Raw genomic sequence first — 24,429 nt, forward strand, 5'->3', positions numbered from 1 at the left:
CAGCTACCGATCTTGTTATTGTATTCATAGTTTTGCATTTTTTAGAAATTTCTATATTTGAACTCCTCTTCAGAATGTTTTTTCCCACTTAATAGTGTGCATTTAAATTGTCCCCATGTATTTTCATGGTTGATAACTCATTTCTTTAAATGTTGAATAATATTCTATTGCCTGGATATAAGAGTTTATCAGTTCCAGAGAACATCTTAGTTGCTTCCAAGTTTAGGCCATTTTAAATAAAGCTGTCACAAACACTCATGTGCAGATTTTTGTGTGGACATAAATTTCCACCTCTTTTGAGTAAATAACAAGTGGCACAATGCTGGATAGTATGGTAAGTGTAGGTTTAGCTTTTTTTTTTTTTTTTCCTCTAAACTTTAGTTTTAATGGCTCTCAAAATTCTGTGACAGATTTTCAGTCAAGTTGTTTCCATTAAAAAGTACTGATTTAAAAAAAAACTAATAACTGAAAACTGCCACATACACACACACACCAAAAATGCCCCAGTGGTCCAAAAAAACATTCTCCTTTCCTCTGAAGTTTTCATGGTGCATTGTTATCATAACCAGTCTTTTACTATTAAACCTGAATGGCCAATTGGGACAACAAGTTTTGAGATTGTTCTTTCGTAATGGATTAAGTCTGGGGTGCCAGGCATTAGGGGTAATATTTCTTTAGCTTTCTGAGCTTTCTGGACTGTCATAACCTGCCTGGAATCAAATCAACAATGTCAGTTTCACATGAATTCAAGAATTTAGAACCGTCTTCCAGGTTCTTACCAGAATGATGATCAATCTTTTCTTTCAGCTCTGCAACTTGCAAGCATTGTGAGCTGTGTGACAATCCAGGACAGGGGCACTGATGGCTTGGCAGGTTCAGGATAATCACTGAGCAATGAAACTAGCTGCTTCCATCAGTGGGTCATTTTTGATGTCACCAGCAACATTGCCATGATCAGCATATTTGATAGACATGTTCTTGACATTAAAGCCCACATTGACCCCAGGAAGAGCTTCACTCAAAGCCTCATGTGCCTTTCAACTGACTTGACTTCAGTTATGACATGGACTGGAGCAAAGGTTCCACTGGGCCCACAGGCACATTAATAATATCATTAATTTTGTAGACATCCTGGAAGGACAAATGAAAAGACTTGTCAGTTGGATGCACTGGTGGTAGGATGAATCCAAAGCTTCAAGCACCATGATTCCCCTGGCACTGCCCTCTTTACGGGTGACTTTCCATCCCTTGAACCAAGGCATATTAGCCTTGGCTCCAGCATACTGGAGCCAATTTCATGCCTGAAATTCCAACCAGAAATTGGCACAAACTCCTCTGTGTCAGAATTGTAGCCAGTTTTCTTAACGTGGATGCTGACTTCCTTAGCCCATTTCTTCATATTTCTTCTGACTCTAGGGTCACTCACTGGAATTCATTTTATTAACACCAACAATATGGTTTTTCACACTCAGTGTGTAAGTCAGAAAGGCATGTTCAGGGATCTGCCCAATCTTGGGGATACCAGCTTCAAATTTACCAACACCAGCAGTGACCATCAGGGCAGCACAATTGGCCTGAGATGTGTCTGTAATCAGGTTTTTGGTGAAATCTCCATGGCTGTGGGCATGAGTTCTAGTCACATAATACTTACTGGTCTCAAATTCCCACAGGGATATGTCAACGGTGATACCATGCTCATGTTCAGCTTTCAGTTTATGCAAGACTTAGGCATACTGAGGGGCCCTTTACCACCTTAGCAGACTCCTGTTCTTTTTTTGTTGATCCCACCACATTTGTAGATCAGATGGCCAGTAGTGGTGGACTTGCCTGATTTGACATGTCCAATGACAACAATGTCAATACAATTTTTTTCCTTTTCCATTTTGGCTTTGATTTAGTGATGGTTTCCAAAACACTTGTGTTCTGGCTGCAACCCTATTGCCAAAAAACATGTGTTTGATTTTTAAAGAAACTCCCAAACGGCCTTTTGAAGTAGTCATACCCTTTTAGCATCCCCTTCAGCAACAAATACAAATTCCTGTTGCTCCCCATCTGTGTCAGCATTTAGTGTTGTTGTGGAGGCATTGATTTTTCATTATCTTGACAGGAAAATCATATGTATTTGGCCTGCCCCAGTGGTCTTGGGTCACTCCTGTTGTCCGGGTGTAGTTATTAATAATGCCCCCTGTTTCACTGTTCAAAGTATCTCAATTTGACTAATCTAGTCTGTGTTTATCTAATCACCTGTGTACCACACTGGTGGGAACCATGGCCAGAGAAGTTAAACAACTTTTCCAAGGTAACCAGTTTCTAAATTGTCCAGTACTGCAACTAGAAGAAAATTGTGCCTGACCCTAAAGCTGCGAAGATGGTGTCCATCTGTAACATCTTCAGAATTTCTTCAGGACATTCTTTACCTTCCTTTACTCTTTGAGAGATATGATTTATTGCTTATCTTGCAGACTTTACAGGCTAAGTCATAACTGCAGTTAAACGTTCTCCATAAAACATAATTCCATTTTCAAAATGAAACATAAGTCTCCCTGATGCAACTACTCATGAATGCTAACAGCTCTTTAAATGGCTGCATTTGGTTACTTTGTAGATTGATCACCACAGAGTGCTTTGCTAGGTCATATCAAAGGCTCATATTGAAAGGCTGTATTGTCTTTGCTTAATATTCTGTCCTTTCTGTAAGGCTCTATCAGATCAAAGTGTTGACCTTGTTGAATAATAATTTTACTGATGAGTTCTTGGTAAAATGGTGTCATTGTCAGAGAACAAAGTATCCTTTGTATTAAAACTTTAATGATGGGGTCATGTATAGATCGTTGAAATTCATCCTCAGGAAAGCTGTGCACAGGTGTATGAACACAGGGTGATTAGTGAAGGGTTGGGGTGGGATAAAGTTGAAGTGGGGACTGCACAGTTACCCTTGGGGGAAGAATTTAAGAAAAGGCAGCCTAGGAGATATGTGGGAAGTGTGTGCCTGAAGAAAGAGTTCTCCCTCCTTTTAAAAAAGGAAGGTGGTAGGCTGTAAACATTTTGGTAGCAAGAAATTATGCTAGATAAAACTCATTAACTTTAACGTGACTTAACACATTTCTTCTAGGCAGAAATGTCTGTATTAGTTGACAGCCTAGGCAAGGGTAGATATTCAGTGTCAGTGAGGGGTCTGCCTAGAAAGTTTCAAGTCAGAGGTGAGGGGCTATCTGCTCTGACAATTAGCAGGGCATCTCTCAGGACAGTGTTATAAATTTATGGGCTTAAAGAGATATTTGTGTTATGTTTTGTAAAAGTCATTCTCTTCCTGGGCTTTGTTCCTGTATCAGGAACCCAATATCAGAAATATTGTGTGTGTGTGTGTGTGTGTGTGTGTGTGAGAATATATATATATATATATATATATATAGATAGATAGATAGATAGATAGATAGATAGATAGATAGATAGATATAGTCTTCTTCCCCAGCTTAAAATAACATAAACTTTCTCACTTTTGTGTTTTTTTTAATGTGGTGAGAAAAGGATTATGTGTGTGTGTGGATGTGTGGATGTGAAATAAGGGAAAAGGAGAGAGAAATATTGCAAAATTTAGTGAAAGAACTATCCTGAAATCTCACAGAAGCACTTCCACAAAGTCAGCTAGCTGTGAACCTGTCCAATTTTTGCAAAATCTATGGGAAGGATTCTTCACCATTTTTCTCAGCATCTTCTTTTTTCATCTTGGCTTATTAGAGATTACCAGAATGTATTTCAAAGTACATTACCCAAACCCTTCTTTTCTTTTTCTATTCACATGCTCTTGTGTGTTGCCTCTTAATAGCCCATAATCAGGTGAATTGTTTATGCTGCAGTTAAGTGAAGGTGGCTTCATGCTGGAGGCCCCCTGCTGGGTTGCCATGGCAATGCCATGATCACTGATTCAGCATTAGAATTTTTGGCCACACTATTGAAATGAGCATAGAGGGAAGGCAAGTTGAGATTTTAGATAACAGGAGATCCAAAGTAACCTCTGTTATATTTGTCCCTTGCATATGCAATAGACGTATTCCATGAAGTTTAGTGTGTGTGCGTGCGTGTGTGTGTGTGTGTGTGTGTGTATAAACTTTATACAGTAAAATCCAGTTACAGGTGTATTAAAATAGTCTGATAGGTATACTCATTTGGTTTGAAAATAAAAAAATATTAATTTTTTTCTTTTTGCTCCTATTGTTTTTAGTGATAACAGGACCTATTGCCTGGTTATATTAGTTTTAGGAAAATTAAACTTCCTAATGTATGAAAAACACTCAGCTGGTATTTGATGTCATAGTAGGCAGATTTCTGAAGATGTCTGCCCAAGTTTCCTATTCTCTCATTATTAAACCAAACACTAATCTGGATACTATCCTGAAAGGAGCTTTCTAGAAGTGGTTAAGGTTACATATCAGCTGACCCTAAAACAGAGATTACCTTTAATTATCTAGATTGGTCCACTTTCATCATAGGAGTCTGTGAAAGCCACAAAAGTATCACTCAGACAGAGACGGCCGAAGGAGAAGTCAGAGACATCTGAACCATGAGTAAAACGTGATCCAGTGCTGCTGTGAGCCAAAGAATGTGGGCAGCCTCCAGAAGCTAAGAACAACCCCTGGCCAACAGCTAGCCATGACACAGGTACCCCTGTCCAACAACTGCGTGGAGCTGAATTCTGCCAACAACCTAAGCGAATATCTACAGATTCATCTCCAGAGCTTCAGAAGCAAATGAAGTCTTGACAACACTTTGATTTGAACTTGGTAGGTCCCAGAGAACTACCTAAGTCTAGAGGCATTCCGACTTACAGGCCTATGAGATGATAAAATAGTGTTGTTTTACGCAGCTCAGTAAGTGGTAATTTGTTATGACAGAAATACAAAATCATGACCAAGGCCTAGCTTTTCTTTTTCTTCCTTTCTTTATTCCTGATGCACTTCTTCATCTTTGCTCTCCTTTCCCCTATCAGTATCCTTAGGTTCCTTTTGTGTGTGTGTTACAAACACATATGAAATCAGAGGGAGTGAGAGAAAGAGATGCCCTATTCTCTTTTCAGAGACATATTCTGCTCCTGCTTTTTCTCAGAGTGCTCGTTTCTCCTATACAGAAACCATAAGAGGCTGACGTGGGAGTATTTTAATGTATTTGAGAAAGAAAAAGGGGGACACTATGAACTGGAGAGATCGTGGTAGGAAATGAGGCTGGATATGTATCCTGTGGCTAGCCTTGAGACTGTCTTTCAAGTCATGGTCAGGTTTCAAGTCGTGGTTAGGTAAGTTGATTTCATTCCAAGCATATGAGGAAGTTATTAAAGAGATTTAAGGTAGAAGAAGTGACATGATCCAATTTATATTGTAAATGCATCCTTCTACTTACTAAGTGGAGAATTTGATAGGGGCCAAGACAGGAAGCTTGTAAAGCTAGTGAGAAGGTTAGGAGAGTGATCTAGGAGAGGGAACCTAGCTGCTTGCTCTAGGGTGTGGGAGGCAGAGATACTAAGAATTGCCATATTTGGGGCACAATTTTAAGGTGGAGCCTACAGACCAGAGGGTGGTTCACCACTCCAAATAAGCTAGTCTGATTTGCTAACCAGGCTATTGTGCTCATCTCTTGTTGCTCACTGGATTCATAAAATGTCATCTGTCGCATATATGCTGTCTCTTCAAAGTGAAAATAACACACTTCTTGCCCTCTGACACTGATCTGTGGGGCTTGGACCCATTACTCGAGCCTTGATGATTCTCTGTTTCTGTATAGAATCCTCCCCAATATGTTCTTTGGTCTCTTGAGCAAGCAGGCCTGAGTGAACTCACCTTGGTGATGGAGGTACTAGAGAATAAGAGTCTGCTCCTGGAGAGTTGGCTGAGCTGGTGTGGGCACAAGTACGTGGAGGATTTGTGTGGGCTGCTTAGTGTTATGTTCCAGGCATGGTTAACGATTCTCACCATTGTGGGAATCTTACAACTTTAAAAAAGGAAACTGGTTTATCCTGGATTACATAACAGAAGATTAACCTGCCTCTTATCCGAAGGCATTTGCTCTTCTGCTTATGGTATTCTTCGTTTCACTTGTACTTGCTTTTCCTTATGCTTTATTCTGGCAAAAAAAAAAAAAAAAAAAAGTCCTTTAAATCTGTAAAATACTTCCAGCTATTTTGAAATCAAGAAAGGATTTCAATATCAAATGAATGAACAAGCAAATTAACATGTGCCGTTTACATAAATAAAGTACTTAGAAGGTTTATTTTACTTTATTTTATTATTTGCACAGGGGATTGAACTCAGGACACTTTATTATGGAGTGTCACTTCAGCCCTTTTTATTTTTTATTTTGAGACTGGGTCTTGCAAAGTTGCTTAGGGCCTTGCTAAGTTGAAGAGGCTGGCCTTGAATGCCTTAGAAGGTTTATAGTGAAGACTAGGTTGGGGAAGGATTACTTATCTTACAGAGGAGGGCTTCATGAGACATTTTATTTTTATTTTTTTGGCAAATAAACATATTTCTTTATTAAACACATGGTTAAAAAACCTACATACTATATGTCAAGTACCACTCAAGTTCTCGACAAAACAGTAGTAAATAAGAGAGATAAGTTTTATGCTTTAAGGGGCTCAACTTTTGTGTAGATGATTCATAATAAACACATTAGACTGTTATATCCTGAAAAGTAATTATACATGCTCCGAGGATAGTGAACAAGTGGAAGGGATGTGACCAGCAATAGACAGAGGGGAGTTAAGAATGACCTGAGAAGGTGACATTTGAGTTCACCAAGTATAATTAAGGCTGGAAGATACTGAAGCACTTGCAAAGGCTCTAAAAATAAAAAATAAAATAAAAAAAGTGAGTTTAGGAAAGAGAAAAAGGAAACTGGTTTATCCTGGATTACACAATAGAAGATTAACCTGCCTCTTATCCGAAGGCATTTGCTACTACATCTTACTGACAGAGGATGAGGAAGAAGTTTCTGAAGGAAGACAGAAAATAGGCAGAAGCTAATGAGAAGAATGGCTTCAATTGTCTGTAGAGTGAAAAGATATTGTAAGAAATTCAGCAGGGATGTATTGTGACCTGACTTGTGGTTGTTTTTTTATTATTTCTTACATACATGACAACAGTGGAATGCATTACATTCATAATTATCCATTCACAGCACAATTTTTCTTAACTCTGTATATAAAGTATGTTCATGCCAAATTATGCCATTATACATGAGCTCTCTTATTTTTTTTGCATTACAATTCTTAATACACCTTTATACCACAATTTATCACATCTCTGTTTGTATATAAGGTATGATGACACCAAATTGACATCTTCATACATGTATTTTGTATAATGATGTCCGTCTCCTTCCACATCCTTGCTATTCCCCTTCTCCCTCTCTTTCCCTCCCACCCCTATTCCCTAACTAGAGGTAATCTTCCTCCCATGCTCTCCCTCCTTACCCCACTTTGAATCACCCCCCTTATATCAGAGAAAACATTCGGCATTTGTTTTTTTTGGGATTGGCTAACTTCACTTACTATAATCTTCTCTAATGCCATCCATTTCCCTGCAAATGCCATGATCTTGTTCTTTTTTAGTGCTGAATTATATTCCATTATGTATAAATGCCACATTTTTTTTTATCCATTCATCCACTGAAGGACATCTAGGTTGGCTCCACAGTTTAGCTATTGTGAATTGTGCTGCTATAAACATTGATGTGGCTGTGTCCACATAGTATGCTGTTTTTAGGTTCTTTGGGTATAGTCTGAGAAGAGGAATAGCTGCTTCTCATGAAACATTTTAAAGCTTACTTTTCATGTATATGAAAGGGAGTAGAACTTTAATATTGATATTCTTCAAACACAGGGACTTAGAAAGTAAGCTTGAATATTTACTAGAAATATGGAGAATATGATATGTATTTATTAGAAAGAATTTCTATGCAGATAAAATCGTGACATGTTGGAAGAGATCAATGAAGGTAGTTGTGATTTGGACTTAGATGATTCTTTAAAATAACTTGATTTCTTCTGTCTGAGACCACTTATTTGTGATTCTATGTGGACAGGATAGAATAGATAGTTAAATGAAAATAATATTTTACAAATAAAAGGTACAACTAAGATTTGACTTTCCCATAAATTTACTTTTGAAAACAATATAATTTGCAATTAAAATGTTCTAACCTTTTTATTATGTAATAAATAGCATTATGTCCTATTTGCATCAGTTTTTAATGTGGTGTTTAGAGTAAAAAATTATGAGCAAAACCAAGCAGCAAGTGAAATTTATGACAATTTATGACTCATTTTTTGTTTGTTTAGTGTCTCTATATTCAGCTGGAGAACTAGTATTGTAATAGATTATAAACAGGAATTATCAGCCAAGATTCAACCATGCACTATTATAACCAGAATAAATTTCAGATTAAAAATGAATAATTCAGGAAATATTTCTCAGAGCTTTTTTTTTTTAATAACATTGCAACTCTAATCAGCAGGTGGAATTTAATAGCACCTGGATTAATCAGAAACTAATAAGGTAAAAAATTGCTTCCTCTCTAGATACATAAAAATTTTTTCTCATTTGCACTGACTCTTTTTAAAGGGAGAAATCATTCATAGGCTTTTATCAAGTAGCTTGAGGGTATAGCAGAGTAATAGAGAGCCTGCCATGTGAAATATCAGTTACAGTTATGGACCAGAGATGAATTCACAGCAAAATGTACTCTATTGGATTATTAGTCAGAGAGGCTTTTTGGTGTTGCTTGTCACTTAATGTACATGGATTCTCACGTACACCCACACACACCACTGCTACTCTTGTTGCCCAATATTCAGTTTAATCAAGGGGCTTTCCAGCCAGGAACTACTCATCTGCCTATGTTCCCTTCTTTCTGCCTGGGTTTGACTGGGTTTCAGTAGTGCCAAGCTATTGATTGATAGATAATTTAGTGGAAATAACTAATTTCATATTTCCATGACTTTCTGGTGGGGCATGAAGACTTACTCCTACAATGCCTAGCATAGTGTAGATCTGGACAAGATTGATTAATCTAGGGTGGCAAACTGAGAGGTGATGAATTATTTGGATGAATCTGCAAATGACCGAACAGCAAGCTTCCACCTATATTAGAAGCACTAGTTGTATTAGTTGGGGGTCTCCGGAGAAACAGAGCCCATAGGATATGCATAGATACACAGAAAAAACTTTATTATGAAGCACTGGTTCACATCAATACAGAGGCTAAGAAATGCCATAAACTACTACCATTGCAAACTAGAAGCCCGAGAAAGCTAGTCGTGTAACTCTAGTTCAAGCCTAAAGGCTCAAGAATGAGAACTGATGTCCCAGAAGAGAGACCACAGATGTCCCAACTCCAAATAAAGAACAAACTCACTCTGCCTCCTCATGTTTGTACCATTTGGGCCCTTAATGGTTGCATGATGCCAACCCACACTGGTGGGATTTTTTTTTACCCAGTTTACACAAATGCTATCTCTTCTGGAAACATCCTTATAGACACACCCACAAATGTCTTTACTGGCTATCTGGGTATCTTTTAGCCTAGTCAAGATGATAAATAAAATAAACCATTGTGCCAGTGTACCATGATAACCATCACTGTGTGACACTGCTGGGTTTTAAAAACACCTTTGTGAGCTCATTGGAGTGCAGTCTGCTACTCTGAGTTTTTTAAAAAATCATTCTACTTTATAATATTTTCTGGATCTTGTGATATTTGTAGTTAGAATCAGGTTTTGAAAAAATCTAAACTTGTTTCTCACTCGAAAGTCTCCGATAAAAGGGCAATATGAGTTTAATATAATAAATTCAGTTGTTTTATATTGTCAATAAATTAATAATAGAAAGATAAAAAACAAGTCTCTCTTGTTATTTTTTCATGTTGACTTTATAGAAATGTTTTCTCATTTTTAGTTTTATGCTTCACACATTACACTAAAATAGCTTAAATAAGTTTTTGTTTTGCTCATGTAGCATTGTTTTATAGAACTAAAAAAGTAAAACAAAATAAGTTAGATTATTATTATTTTTAAAAATATTTATTTCTTTAGGTGTAGATGGACACAACACAATGCCTTTATTTTTATGTGGTGCTGAGGATCGAACTTGGGTCGTCCCGTGCGAGGCGAGTGCTCTACTGCTGAGCCACAATCCCAGCCCCAAGTTATATTATTTTGTTAAAATAAAAGAACTTAACTGTCTACCTTGGGTAAGGATAATAATAAATCAACTGATCTTTTAAATAAGACTTTTTTTCTTTTAACAGAGCTGTAAAGTTAGTCATAAAATAAACCATTATTTTAAAAGGTATTACGTATAGCTTAGATTGAACTTGATTTGAATCAAATCTATATTTCTAGTCTTAAGATGCTGTTAAAAATATCTGGTTGGACATTTCAGTCAGAACTGAGCTTTTTGTCTTAATGGTATCTTTAAGTCTTGACTGAAATTTCCTGTCAGAATAGTAAGGGAATGGCTCAATTCTTTTTATTGCCTGATAATTTAGAAATTTCTAGAAGCCCTTATGGCTGTACAGTTATTTCATTGCTAAGTTTTCATATAAAATCTTAGAATCACTGAAATGTAGAACCCAAGAAAAATATTGACAAAAATAAAAATTAAATTGTTTATTTTATCAGAAGTTTTTAAATTAAAAGTTCATTTATACTTTTTAAACACTAGATGGCACTAAAACACATCATGATAAATTCCGTTACTCACCATGAGATCCTATTAATAATTTGTTGAACACTTAAGATGGTGCTTTCTTTATTTGTGTTTTTAAAAATAAAAAAATTAAGGATGTTCTACTAGAGGCATTGATTATTGAAATAATATTACAAAAACTGTAGAAGTACACAATATTTAGTTAGGAATTATTCAAAGTATTACTTTGTTGGCTTAAGATAGCACCATATGTTAATTGTTTTTATCACATGAGTTTGCTTCTTCGGAATTCCCTAAGAAGAAGAAATACACTGCAAATAAAAATAATGAATAGGTCTTGAATTGTTGGATAGTCTGATAAATTATGAGAAATAAATCATAAAGCACACTGGGAAAATATTTAAGTTTTTGACAAACAATACTTCTTTTAACAAAGATAACATAAAACTAACAGTATGCCACTACAAGAGAACATCAGTAACAAGTCTTTTGTCAATCCAAGTGATATGTACAGTTAGTCACTGCACAGGATAATTGGAAATGCCCCCAAATCTCACAATTTTAAGGCTTTTCTAAATTTGACAGTATTCCAAAAATTTTACGACCATTAATTATGATTCTTGTGAAGCTGATAGAAACTTTTATATGTTATCAATAATAACAAATTTGGATCAGCTGCACCCGAGGAAAAACTGAGTTAATTTTTTTTTTTTGTCATATGGAGACACGATTGAACATTGTAGCTAGTAGATGGAGTGTGTCAGATGATAAAAGTATTCTGAGCATTACAATAGTTTCTTGTGATTTTTGTAATATTTGTCTGATGTTAAAAGATTTTGATTTGTTGTGACTTTTTTTTTCTCCTTCAAAATACATTTTCATTTTTTAAAAATATTTAACTTCGGATTCTTTTACTTTGATAGGGGCTTTAAAAACTATGTAAGCTCCCATCTGTACACATATGAATCCATTCTATTCCAACTCCTTTTAGTTCCTGCTAATGTCTGGTTATTTAACTTTCTGGTCTTATCTACATTCAGCCATTTACCTTGTATCTCTATTAAAAAGGATTTTTCATATTCCAAGCAGCTTTTTATTTTTATTTTTTTACTACTAGGCTTCTGTTTATGTTGTGCTCTCTCTTTCTCTCTTTACTTTTAATGCCTTTTCCATTCTTTTGGAATTGCCTTTCTGATTTCTACTTAGATGGATCTACAAGACACAGTTCATACATGTTCTCCTAAGAAAAGGGCTCTGAATTCTCCTTTAAACCTCCATGTTACTTTAAGCCAGCCAAGAAAAATTTCTCCCTCATTTACAAAAACATATCTTCATTTCTTTTGTGACATATTTCTATGTACACATTATATATATTTATGCATCCGTTATTTCTCTTCTTGGTCTCTTAACTTGCTGATGAAGACCTAAACCCTACCCACCTTTTGTCCCTTATAGTACTTAGCACAGTTCACTATACATTATAGGCAACCCATAAAAATGTGTGAATTAAATTAAAGGATACATGAAAGTTGTTTTACCTGATGGCCACAGCATGGTTTTCCCTGCTTATTTATTTGAATTCTTAATGTATTGGTCTTATATTTAAAATAAAATCTGTAACAATCAAAGACTCTTGGAAAAAAAGAAAAAGGATGTTTTCTTGCATGTTTATAAAAATTGTGGTTTTCTCTCAATATGGACAGTACCCCAAGAATGAAATTCCCAGAGAGGGCTGGCAGTTGAGTTTCTGTTTGGTGGAAGTATTCCCAGAATCTGGGGATATTCTTCCTTATATCCTAAAGGAAGATCTAGGTGGTATAGGATAGCATCCTTTGTACCTATCCAGAAGTATTGATGGCTTGGATCAGAGTATAGCAGTAGGAGTTAGGAGAAACTCTCAATCTGTAAATACATTTTGAAGTTGAAATTTATAGCACTGAATTAACATTTTCTGATGGATCATATTTGGGACATGAGAAGAGTAGAAGAGGCAAAGTTGACATCATGATTTTTGGCTTCTGCAAATTGGTGGAATGAATGTTTCATTGACAAGGAAAATGTCAAAAAGCTCATTTGGGGATAAATGTTAAAAGCTATGTTTTGTGCTTATTGGGAAATATTTATTACACAGTGAAATAATACAGTGTTCTGGAATTCTTCAAGTTGTCATTAAGTTTGTAGATGAGATACTGGTTAAATAATCTAGGTTGACAGTTTAAACAGCCAAGAAAAAAAAAAATCCAGTGATTGAACAATAGTACATTCTGGACATTTAGAACATAGAAATATAAAGAGTAACTAGCAAATGAGATTGTTAAAAAAATACGTGAAGGTAGGATTAAGATCAGTTCAGTGTGATATCCTAAAAGCCAAATGAAAACAATGTTTCAATAGGAATGAGGAGCAAATGATTTCCACTGCTAATGGTAGGACAAGTAAGATGAAGACTAAGAAATGGCCACTGGGTTTAGCTAAATAGAAGTTGTGGTAACTTTGAGCAAAACAACGTTCATTGAATGTTGAGGGTAAAGTTTGTTTGCTGTGAATTAAAGAGACAGTGGTGAAAAGAGCAAGTGCATAAATTCTCTTGTAATGGTCACTTTGAATTATCAACTTGATTGGATTAAGATATGTCAAAGATTATGAGGCTTCTGGGTGTGTCAGTGAGGGTGTGTTTAGGAATGATTGGCATGTGGGATAGCAAACTGAAGTGGAGACCCTCCCTAAGTGTGGGCAGCACCATCCAATAGGTTGGAAACTTGGATGGAATAAAAGTTGGAAGAACAAGGAGGCAGCAGCAGATGCAAGCTCAACATGTTCTTGATTGCTGCCGTTATTGCCTGAAGACATTAGAATCTTGCTCCTTCACTCTTCCAGAGAGACTCTGCCAGTGATTCTCCAGGGAGTTTCCAGAAGCCTTCAGTCTCAGACTGGGGTCAGAGAGTTGATCCCTCTTATTCTGAGGCTTTAGCATCTTAGATTGTGCAGCTACTGGTCTCTCCAGCTTTCCAACCTGCAGACAGCCATTGTGAACTATCCAGCTTCTGGTTGCATAAGATAATCTATTATATCTCCTTTTTATATTCTTACCTCCTATTGGTTCTGTTTTTCTAGAGAACCCTGACTATTACAGAAATTGGTACCAGGAGTCGTTCTGGAGAAACAGAATTTTAAGGATGAATTTCCTTAGTTTGTTTTGTGGTTTTTGGAGTTGGCTGTCTAAATTGGTTAGGCCTAATGTTGCTAAGTCTATCCTACTGGTACTATGGAGAACACTGGTAATCTATGGTGTGAACTTTAAACTTTTTTTAAAACTTTATAAAGTGAATACATTTGATGATGCTCCCAGTATGGCACTTGTAAAAATCAAGGAGTTTAATGACTCTATACATGATACTTTTGAATACTTCTGGAAGTCTAAGAAATACGACGATATTGGTTGGTTGCTTCTGGCTTCCATAGACAAAGTAACAAAGGAGAAGGATGAGCTCAGAAATTTAGTTTCTCAGCTGCAGACGTTCATAACTGATCTGAAAGCTGATCAGTGTGTTGTGAAGGAGAATCTTCTTTCTTGTAGTCATAGGGCTGAGGTTGCTGAAAACCAAACACAAACCCTTATCTTGCAATTGACTGAATTAGGATGCAAGCTTAGCTCTCAGTCTCAAAAGGTATCTGCGGTTAAAGGGAGTCCACTGCTTGGAAAAGAATGGGATCCTGTTAATTGGGATGGTGGTGTACGGGAGGAGCCTGAGGGGGCTGGAGACATTAAACTCCTACATTATGATGCATTTATTTTGCCAGAAGTTGTTGAGTCCTCACCCTTATCTATGGCTGATGCATTCCTACCCCCATTCTCTGTCTCTCTGTTGCATTGGCTTCTCCACCTCCTTTGGAGGGAACTAATCCTGCTTTGGCTGTGGAAATAGCAATGACATTTCATGATTTATTGATCAGCATTAAAATGTTGATACTACACAGGACCCACCCTTACTACCCATTTTTGCTTCTATGCCTATAACTAGATCCAAGTCTAAGTAGGCTCCTAGAGATGAGATAGAGTATGATCCACAAGGAAATACACTACACTCCAAAGGAACTTCTTGAGTTTTCTAATTTATATAAACAGAGGTTTGGGGAACATGTGTGGGGATGGATTTTAAGGGTGTGGGATAATGGTGGAAAGAATATAAAATTAGATCAGGCTGAATTTATTGATATGGGCCCATTAAACAGATTCTAGATATAATATAGTAGTTTGCAGTGTTAAAAAATTAAGGTACTAATAGTTTGTTTGGATGGTTGGCTCAAGTATGTGTCCAAAGATGGCCTAGAGTGAGTGAGCTGGAAATGCCTGATCTCCTTTGGTTTACTAGGATGAAGGAATTCAGAGGCTCGGAGATATTGGAATGCTGGAGTAGATCTGTTGCGTCTGACCTTCTCCTCCATTCTGGGAGGATCCAGAAGATGGATCCTTCACCAAAACTATAAGAAACAAATTTGTGAGGGGAGGATCAGCATCCTTGAGGGACTTTGTCATTGCTCTTCTCTGTATGCCAGACCTTACCATGCAAACTACAATCAATCACTTGGGAGACTTAAATGCAACAGGAATAATTGGAACCCAGGGAGAAAGGAGCCAAGAGGCAGCATTCAATCCCCAAAGAGAGGGTAGTCATAGTTACCATAATGGACAGCAAAGGGGAAGAAATGAACAAAATGTTCTGACTCATGTAGATCTCTGGTGTTGGCTAATCAATCACAATGTTTCTAGAAGCCAAATAGATGGGAAACCCACAAAATACTTATTTATATAAGCAGAAAAATTCTAGGGCAAATGTACAAAAGTCTGCCTTAGATCATAATAGTAGAGAACCACAGTCCCTCAACCACTTCCCAGATTTGAGTCAGTTTACAGATCCAGAACCCCTTGAATGAAGGGGAGGCTTTGTTTCCTTGTGGAAGGACCCTCATACAGTACCAAAAAGCTTTACTGTTAATCTTTCTCTCATTCTTCTTCAAAGGGACCTAAGGCCTTCTATCAGGGTGACTATGCAATGGGTAAAAGGCAATGATCAGAACTTTTGGGGACTACCAGACACAAGTTTTAAATTGACATTGATTCTGAGAGATATAAAATGTCATTGTGGCCCACTAGTAAAAGTAGGGGCTTTTGGAGGTGATCAATGGAGTTTGGGCCAAGATCTGACTCATGGTGGTTCCCGCAGCTCCCCAAACTCATCCTGTGGTTATTTCCCCAGTCCTAGAATGTATAATCAGGATAAATATGCTTAGCATTTGGCAAAACTCCCACTTTGGTTCTCTAACCCATAGAGTGAGGGCTATTATTGTGGGAAAGACCAAATAGAAGCCTCTGGAGTTGCCTATACCTGGGAAAATGGTAAATCAAAAGCAATACTGCATTCCTGGATGAATTGCAGAGATTAGTGCCACCATCAAGGACTTGAAGGATACAGGGGTGGTGATTCCCAGAACATCCCCCTATTAATTAACTTTCCTATTTGGCCTGTGCAGAAGACAGTTGGGTCTTGAAGCACGATGGTTATGACAATAAGTTGAATCAGGTGGTGATCCCAATTGCAACTGCTGTACCAGATGTGGTTTCTTTACTTGAGCAGATGAATACATCTGATAACTGGTATGCAGCTATTGACCTGCAAATGCTTTTTTTTTCTCCATCCCTGTCCATAAGGATCACCAGAAGGAATTTTCTTTCAGCTGGCAAGGCCAGCAATATACCTTCACTGTCCTTCCTCAGGGGTTTGTCAACTCTCCATCCCTGTGTCACAACTTAGTTCCCAGAGATCTTGATCACCTTTCTCCTCCACAGGGTATTACACTGGTCCATTAATTTGATGACAGTATGTTTATTGGACCAACTGAACAAGAGGCAGCAACCACCCTGGACTTGTTAGTGGATCATTTGTGATGGGAAATAAATACCACTAAAATTCAAGGGCCTTCAACTTCAGGAAAGTTTTTAGAAGTCCAGTTGTATGGAGCCTGCTGAGATATCCCTTCTAAGGTAAAGGATAAGTTGTTGCATCTGGCCTTTTCTAAAAACAACAAAGAAGCACAATGCTTGGTGGGCCCGTTTGGATTTTGGAGGCAGCACATTCCTCATTTGGATATTACCTCTGCTTGTCTAGTGAGTGACTAGAAAAGCTTCAGCTTCTTGTTTTATGTGGTGTCCAGAACATGAGAAGACTCTGCAACAGATTCAGGCTGCTGTGCAGGGTGCTCTGCCATTTGGGCCACATGATCCAGCAGACCCAATAGTGCTTGAGATGTCAGTGGCAGATAGGGATGCTGTCTGGAGCCTTTGGAAGGCTCCCATAGGTCAATCACAGTGAAGGACATTGGGATTTTGAAGCGAGGCCCTGTCATCATCTTCAGACAACTACTGTCCCTTTGAGAAAGTGTCTACTGCTGCTGGGCCTTAGTGAAAATTGAAAGCTTGACCATGGACCACCAAGTTACTATGCTACCTGAACTACCCATCATGAACTGGGTGCTAACTGACCCACTAATCCATAAAGTTGGACGTGCACAGCAGCACTCTATCATCAAATGGAAGTGGTTCATATGTGATGGGGCCTTGGTAGGACCTGAAGGCAGAAGTAGGTTGCATGAAGAATTGGCCCAAATGCCCATGGTTCCTACTCCTGTTACAATATCCACTATCCTTCAGCATGACCCTATGGCTTCCTGGGGTGTACCTTATGGTCAATTAACAGAGGAAGAGAAGACTAAGGCGTGGTTTGCAGGTGGTTCTGCACAATGCATGGAAGTGGACAGCTATAGCACTAATGCCTTTTTCTGGAAGAACCCTGAAGGAGAGTGGTGAAGGGAAATTTTTACAATGGGCAGAACTTTGGGCAGTGCATCTGGTTATGCATTTTGCCTGGAAGGAAAATGGCCATACTTATGACTGTATACTAATTCATGGGCTATAGCCAATGGTTTGGTTGACTGGCCAGGGACCTGAAAAGAACATAATTAGAAAATTGGTGACAAGGACATCTGGAAAGAGGTATATGGATAGACCTATCTGAATGGGCAAAGGATTTTTGAAGATATTTATATCTCAGGTAATTACTCACCAAAAGGTGAATTCAGCAGAGGACTTTAATAATCAAGTAGATAGGATGATTGATGTGTGGATAGAAGTCAGTCTCTTTCCCCAGCCATTCCTGTCATTGCCCAATGGGCTCATGAACAAAGTGGTCATGATGGCAGGAATGGTGGTTGTGGATGGGCTCAACAGCATGGACTTCCACTCACCAAGGGTAATCTAGCTAAGGTCACTGTTGAGTGCCAAATTTGCCAGCGGCAGAGACCAACCCTAAGCCCCCAATATGGCATTATTCCCTGGGGAGATCAGCCTGCAGCCTGGTGCAAGCTGATTATATTGGACCATTTCCATCATGGAAGGTGCAGAGGTTTGTCTTTACCTGAATAGATACTTCTGGGTATGGATTTGCCTTTCCTGCACATTGCTTCAGCCAATGTCACCATTCATGCACTTACAGAATGCTGTATCCATCATCATGTTATTCCATACAGCATTGCTTCTGGCCAAGGAACACCACAGCCAAAGAATTGAGGCAGTGGGATCATGCTTATGGGCTTCATTAGTCTTAGTGTGTTCACCAGCATCCTGAAGCAGCTGGTTTGCTAGAACGATAAAATGGACTTTTGAAGATGCAGTTACAGAGACAGCTAGGTGGCAATACCTTCCAGGGCTGGGGCAAGGTTCTTCAGAAGACTGTTTCTACTCTAAATTAGCATCCACTATATTTTACTTTCTCTCCTATTGCTATAATTCATGGCTCCAGGAATCAAGGGGTAGAAACAGGAATAGTACCACTTACCAATACCCCTAGTTACTCACTAGAAGTTTTTACTTCCTGTCCCTGAAACCTTATGCTTTGCTCGCCTAGGCGTTTTAGTTTCAGAAGGAGGAATTCTTCTGCCAGGAGGTATAACAATGGTTTTATTAAACTGGAAGTTAAGACTTTCCCCTGTTCACTTTGGTCTTCTCATATCTCTAAGTCAATAGGCTAAGAAGGGAGTTATGGTGCTGGTGGGGGTGACTGATTCAGATTACTAAGGGGATATTGGACTATTATTCCACAATGGAAGTAAGAAAGCATACTCTTGGAGTGCAGGAGATCCCTAAGGGTGTCTCTTGCTATTACCCTGTCCTGTTATTATAATTGATGGGAAACTACAGCAACCCAATCCAGGCAGGATGATAAATGTCCCAGGTCCTTCAAGAATGAAGATGTGGGTCACACCTCCAGGCAAAGAGCCAAGACCTGCAGAGGTGCTTGTTGAAGGTAGAGGGAATACAGAATGGATAGTAGAAAGAGGCCAAAAATACCAACTATGGCCACATGACCAGTTATAGAATGAGCATTGTGATTGCCATTAATATTTCTTCCCTATTCTGTTAAGAATATGTTTATGCATATTTACACATGCATTAAGAAGACATGTTTGTTACCCTCCTATTATTCATCATTCATCAACCTGACTTAATATCAGTACTTTATGTGATGTTTTTGTTTTTCCTTCTATTCTGGAGGAAGAATTCATATATTTTCACTTGTATGAAGGATAATTCTGTTGTGTTAGATAGAAAGAATTATGACCTTGTTATTATGTTTATTTGAAGATTAAATATGTAAAGAGTCATGTTTGGATATCAAGTTGACAAGGTGTGGATTTCTAATGGTTAATTTGAATTGTCAACTTGATTGGATTAAGAGATGCCAAAGATTAAGAGGCTTCTGAGTATGTCAGTGAGGGTGTTTCTAGGAATGATTGGCATGTGGTATAGCAAGCTGAAGTGGAGGCCCTCCCTAAGTGTGGGCAGCATCATCCAATAGATTGGAGGCTCGGATAGAATACAAGTTGAAAGAGCAAGGGAACAGATGCAGATGCAAGCTCAATCCTTCTTGAACATGTTCTTGATTGCTGCTATGATCACCTTAGAACATCAGACTCTTCCTCCTTCACTCTTCTAAAGAGGACTCTGCCAGTGATTCTCCAGGGAGTTTCCAGAAGCCTTCAGTCTCAGACTGGTATAGCACATTTGATCCCTCTTGGATTGTGCAGCTACTGGTTCCTCCACTTGCAGCCTGCAGATGACCACTGTGGACTATCCAGCTTCTAATAAATCCTCTTTTTATAATCATCCATCCTGTTGGGTCTATTCTTCTAGAGAACCCTGACTAATATGTCTCTCAATAACTTTTTCTCTAAAGAGGAGGAATAAAATCAATCATTGAATAGAGGGAAAAGTAGGGCAAAGAGAACAATAATTATGTAAATAAAAGGTATAATGTTTACATATTAATGAACATAAACCAGCAGAGAAGGGAAGGATGATGCACAAGATAAGAGAGTGATTTGTTGGGGCTGGGGATGTGGCTCAAGCGGTAGCGCGCTCGCCTGGCATGCGTGCGGCCCGGGTTCGATCCTCAGCACCACATACAAACAAAGATGTTGTGTCCACCGAGAACTAAAAAATAAATAAATATTTAAAAAAAAAAAAAAAAAAAAAAAAAAGAGAGTGATTTGTTGATGCTGAAGTAAAAATTATATAATTATATTTGAATAAATAATATGGCTATTGCCACAAGAACACATATAGACCATTTTCTTACTGTGGCTTTCTCTGGAAGTATCCCTGAAGCAAGGGCTAAAGTGTGGGCGGTTTATTTGGAAGATGATTTCATCAAACAGAAGTGGAGAAAGCAAGGTATGGAGTACAGAGAAGGAAAGAAGCTGGTAAATATGTGGTTAAAAGCTGTGAGCTCTGGCTATTAATCAATTTATTTCCTCTTGTCTCCAAATCCAGCCTTTATTAATTGCCTTGCCTTAAGGAATTGGGACCTTTAAGTAGTATATTAAGTTTTGCAGTAGAGAGTGCTCAAGGGACCTGGAAGAAAAAGGAAAGTTTTTTTTTTTTTTTTTTTTGCTGATTATAGTGTGCTCCTATCATTATGTTCCTGTAGCAACACATTTCCTTTTTCTTACTTCTTGGTGGACAACAACATAGCCTGGCTTCTTGTGGATAGTAGCTGCTGGTATAACTCTCAAATGGATTCCTGGTGAAGTGCCATTGTTAAAGAGAGAGGTGCCCTTGTGGAGTCTACTCTCCATGACTGGTTTCACCTAGTATGCCATCATTAGGTGGCTTTGTGGAGGAGAGCCTGGGTGGGAGGGGTACTTTATTCTCTTGGATGGTTTCTCTGATTCCCTGCAGGGAAGTTTTGCAGTCAGTTCTGAAACAAGACAACTGCGTGGCTTCCTTTGGCCTTCAGAAATGAGTTCTGCAGTGAATTCTGCTCATGTGGTGTGAACTTCTCAGCCATCTAGTGAGCCAGTCATGCCCTTTCCAATGAGGTCTGTGCATCAAACTTGGAATGAGGAGGTCTCTTCTTCCTTCTTTAGTTCTAAGAATAGTAGCTGTTCCCATATCTGCTATTTTTCCTATAACATACCCAATCTGTCACTATTCAAGCCACTGTTAACTTTTTTTTGGGGGGGAGGGTGGGGGTACTGGGATTGAACTCAGGGGCACTTAGCCACTGAACCACATCCTCATCCCTATTTTGTATTTTATTTAGAGATAGGGTCTCACTGAATTGCTTAGCACTTCACTTTTGCTGAGGCTGGCTTTGAACTTGGAGATCCTCCTGCCTCAGCCTCCTGAGCTGCTGGGATTACAAGCATGCACCACTGTGCCCGGCTCTGTTAACATTTTGTACTGAATGTTGCCTGTTCATATTACTGTGTGATTTCTGTCTCCTGATTGGACCCAGTCTCATACTAATCTCTGGGTTATTTTCATATGGAACCACAGTTAAAGGTCACTGATCCTCAATGAAGTCCAAACAGTTTAGTAAAGTTGAGTATTTGATGATATGAACTCTCAGATAATCAGTAATTAAAACAAAATTATTAAATATGATGAAGAAACCCTACAAAAATGGTACAGCCAACATCTTATTCAATGTTGAAATTTCCATAGCTTTCCCTTGAAATTAAAGCACAAAAATGTCCACTATCAAAATTTCTATTCAATATTACAATAAAGTTTATTTTAAAAGTTAGTAAAATACATTCTTATTAAAAAAATTAATAAGATCATTACATTGCAGAAGATATGGTTGTATGAATAGAAAAATCATAATCTATAAACAAATTAATAATCAAATTGAGCAGGAATTATGAGTATTGATCATGTATAAATTGAACATAATCCCAGCTAATAAATAAGTGGGTGTTATGATTTAGATGTGGAGTCCCCTCAAAGCTCACATGTGAGACAATGCAAGAAGGTTCAAAAAAGAAATGATTGGGTTGTGAGAGTCTTAACTCAATCAGTGATTAATCCTCTGATAGGAATTAACTGAGTGTGTAATTGAAGTGGTAGGGTGTATCTAGAGGAGGTGGGAATTGGGGGCTTGGCTTTGGGGTGTACATTTGTGTCTGGCAAGTGGAGATGTCTCTCTCTCTGCTTCCTGATCACCATGTGAGCTGCTTCCCTCTGCCATGCTCTTTTGCTATGATGTCCTGTTTCATCTTGAGCCCCAAGGAATGGAGCCAACTGTTTATGGACAGAGATCTCTGAAACCATGAGACCCCAAATAAACCGTTCCTCCTCTATAATTGTTCTGGTTGGGTCCTTTGGTCATAGCAGTGAAAAAGCTGGCTAAAACAGAGGGTTTTGTTTTTATCTTTTCTTAGGAACTGATATGCTGCCTTTAAATTTTATATGGAAATGGAAAGGAACTTGGTTAGCTTAGGTACCTTACATTAACAACAGAGCTATAAAATACATACTACCAAATATCAAGTTGTATTGAAAACCTGTGACATTTAGAATAATATAGAATTGTTACAAGGATACACAAATAGACCAATGGAGGAGATGAAAGAGTCTCAACAGACCCACACAAAAATAATCACCAGGGGCTGGGGCTGTGACTTAGCAGTAGCGCACTTGCCTGGCATGTGTGAAGCACTGGGTTCAATTCTCAGCACCACATATGAATAAATAAAACAAAGGTGTATCAACAACTAAAAAAAATTTTTAAAATATAGTCACCAGATTTAAAACAAAAGGGCAAACCAAAATTAGTAGGAAAAGGCATTTTCAATACTTTGAATGGTATCAATTCAATATTAATTTGAAAAAAAATATTCTAACTCCTTCCTCACAATAGACAGTAAAAAATAAATTTAAAATGTTTCATAAATGTTAAAGAAAAACAAGGAAGCCGTGGAGAAAAATTTAAGACAGTATTTTTATGATATTGGGTCAGATTAAAAGGCAACTATCATGAAAGGGAAGGTTGATAAAATTGGACTTCATTTAAATTAAGGATTTTTTCATCACAAGACAATATGAAAAGGACAAAAAGACAGACTGGGGCAAAATATTTTTCAACATAAAAGCTCAATAAAAATGAAGAAAAGACTTCACAAGTATATACAAATTGTCATTATGCTCATGGAAATGGACCCATATAACACTAGTCATCAGGAAAATGCTAAAACAACCATAATAAGACACAACACCATATCCACCACAATGGCTATAATAAATAGAATTTATGGACAATCATAGCTTCTGGGAGGATATGGAGCACCTTTGCTGACTGGAGGGTAAATGAGTACAAAAGCTGAAAACCATTTGTCAGCATCTTTTAAAGAGACAGATAGATGAAAAGATGGATATATACTGCCAAAAAGTTTTTGAAAAAACTTATTTACATTTGTGTGTATATATATATCTCCAATATTTGTCAGTCTATCTGTCAATCATATTCTATTATCTATCATCTATCATCCATCTATAATCTATTTTCAATAACTGAGCAATCAACTCCTCAAAATGTATCCACAAATGTCAGTTTGAATCAGGAAATTATCCAAATATCTTCTGTAGAAGAATGGATGAGTATATTGTGGTATATTCACACAATGATGTCTTAAATAGTAAGAAAAATAACCCAATACCACCCCTGTCAAGAATCAGAGTAAAACAATGCCCAAATAAAAGAGTATACACTATGTGATTTTATTTACATGAAGTCTAATCCCAGGCGACCTGAATTTATGCTGATTAGAGATTAGAGCAGTTTATTTGAGGGGATGAGGAAGGGATATGGTAACAATGTGGTACCTGAGGGAGCCTATCTATGTGTGCTGACAAAGTATATCTTGATTTAGATGCCTATCACACAGGCATGATCAATGTAAAAATAGTTGAGCTATAGACTATTTGTATGGTTCACGTTAACTATACTTCATTTTAAAATGGTAGAAAGACAACATTTGCTGACATTGAGAAGGGAGTAGCAAGGTAGAAGGTTTTTGAGACATATGCAGTATATTTGAAATGGTTATTGTGGAGCATGAAAAGAAAAAAGCTAGCCTAAGCAAAAGGGCATTGGAGCTCAGTGCAATTGGTGACCATAGGATTTTACAATGGTCTTGCCAATAGCTTTGGTATGAGCCTAGAGAAGGTACATGCTTGAATCTCAAATATATTTAATAGAAAAACGATATGGAGTGAATATCAGATATTTGCAAAAAGAGGAATGAAATTCTGGAACTTGGACTTTCACTGGGATAATGAAGGTAGAAAGAATATGATGGTCAGTGAGGAAGCATAGCCAAATAACAAGTG

The 24,429-nt window shown here is 37.7% G+C and overlaps 1 pseudogene; it reads right to left on the reverse strand.

The window, feature by feature from the left end:
• Positions 1-699: 699 nt before the first annotated feature.
• LOC114102136 (elongation factor 1-alpha 1 pseudogene) lies at positions 700-1,882 on the reverse strand (annotated as a pseudogene).
• Between the last annotated feature and the right edge of the window lie 22,547 nt (positions 1,883-24,429).

This window comes from Marmota flaviventris, chromosome 6 (genome assembly GCF_047511675.1).
Source record: "Marmota flaviventris isolate mMarFla1 chromosome 6, mMarFla1.hap1, whole genome shotgun sequence".
NCBI lineage: Eukaryota > Metazoa > Chordata > Mammalia > Rodentia > Sciuridae > Marmota > Marmota flaviventris.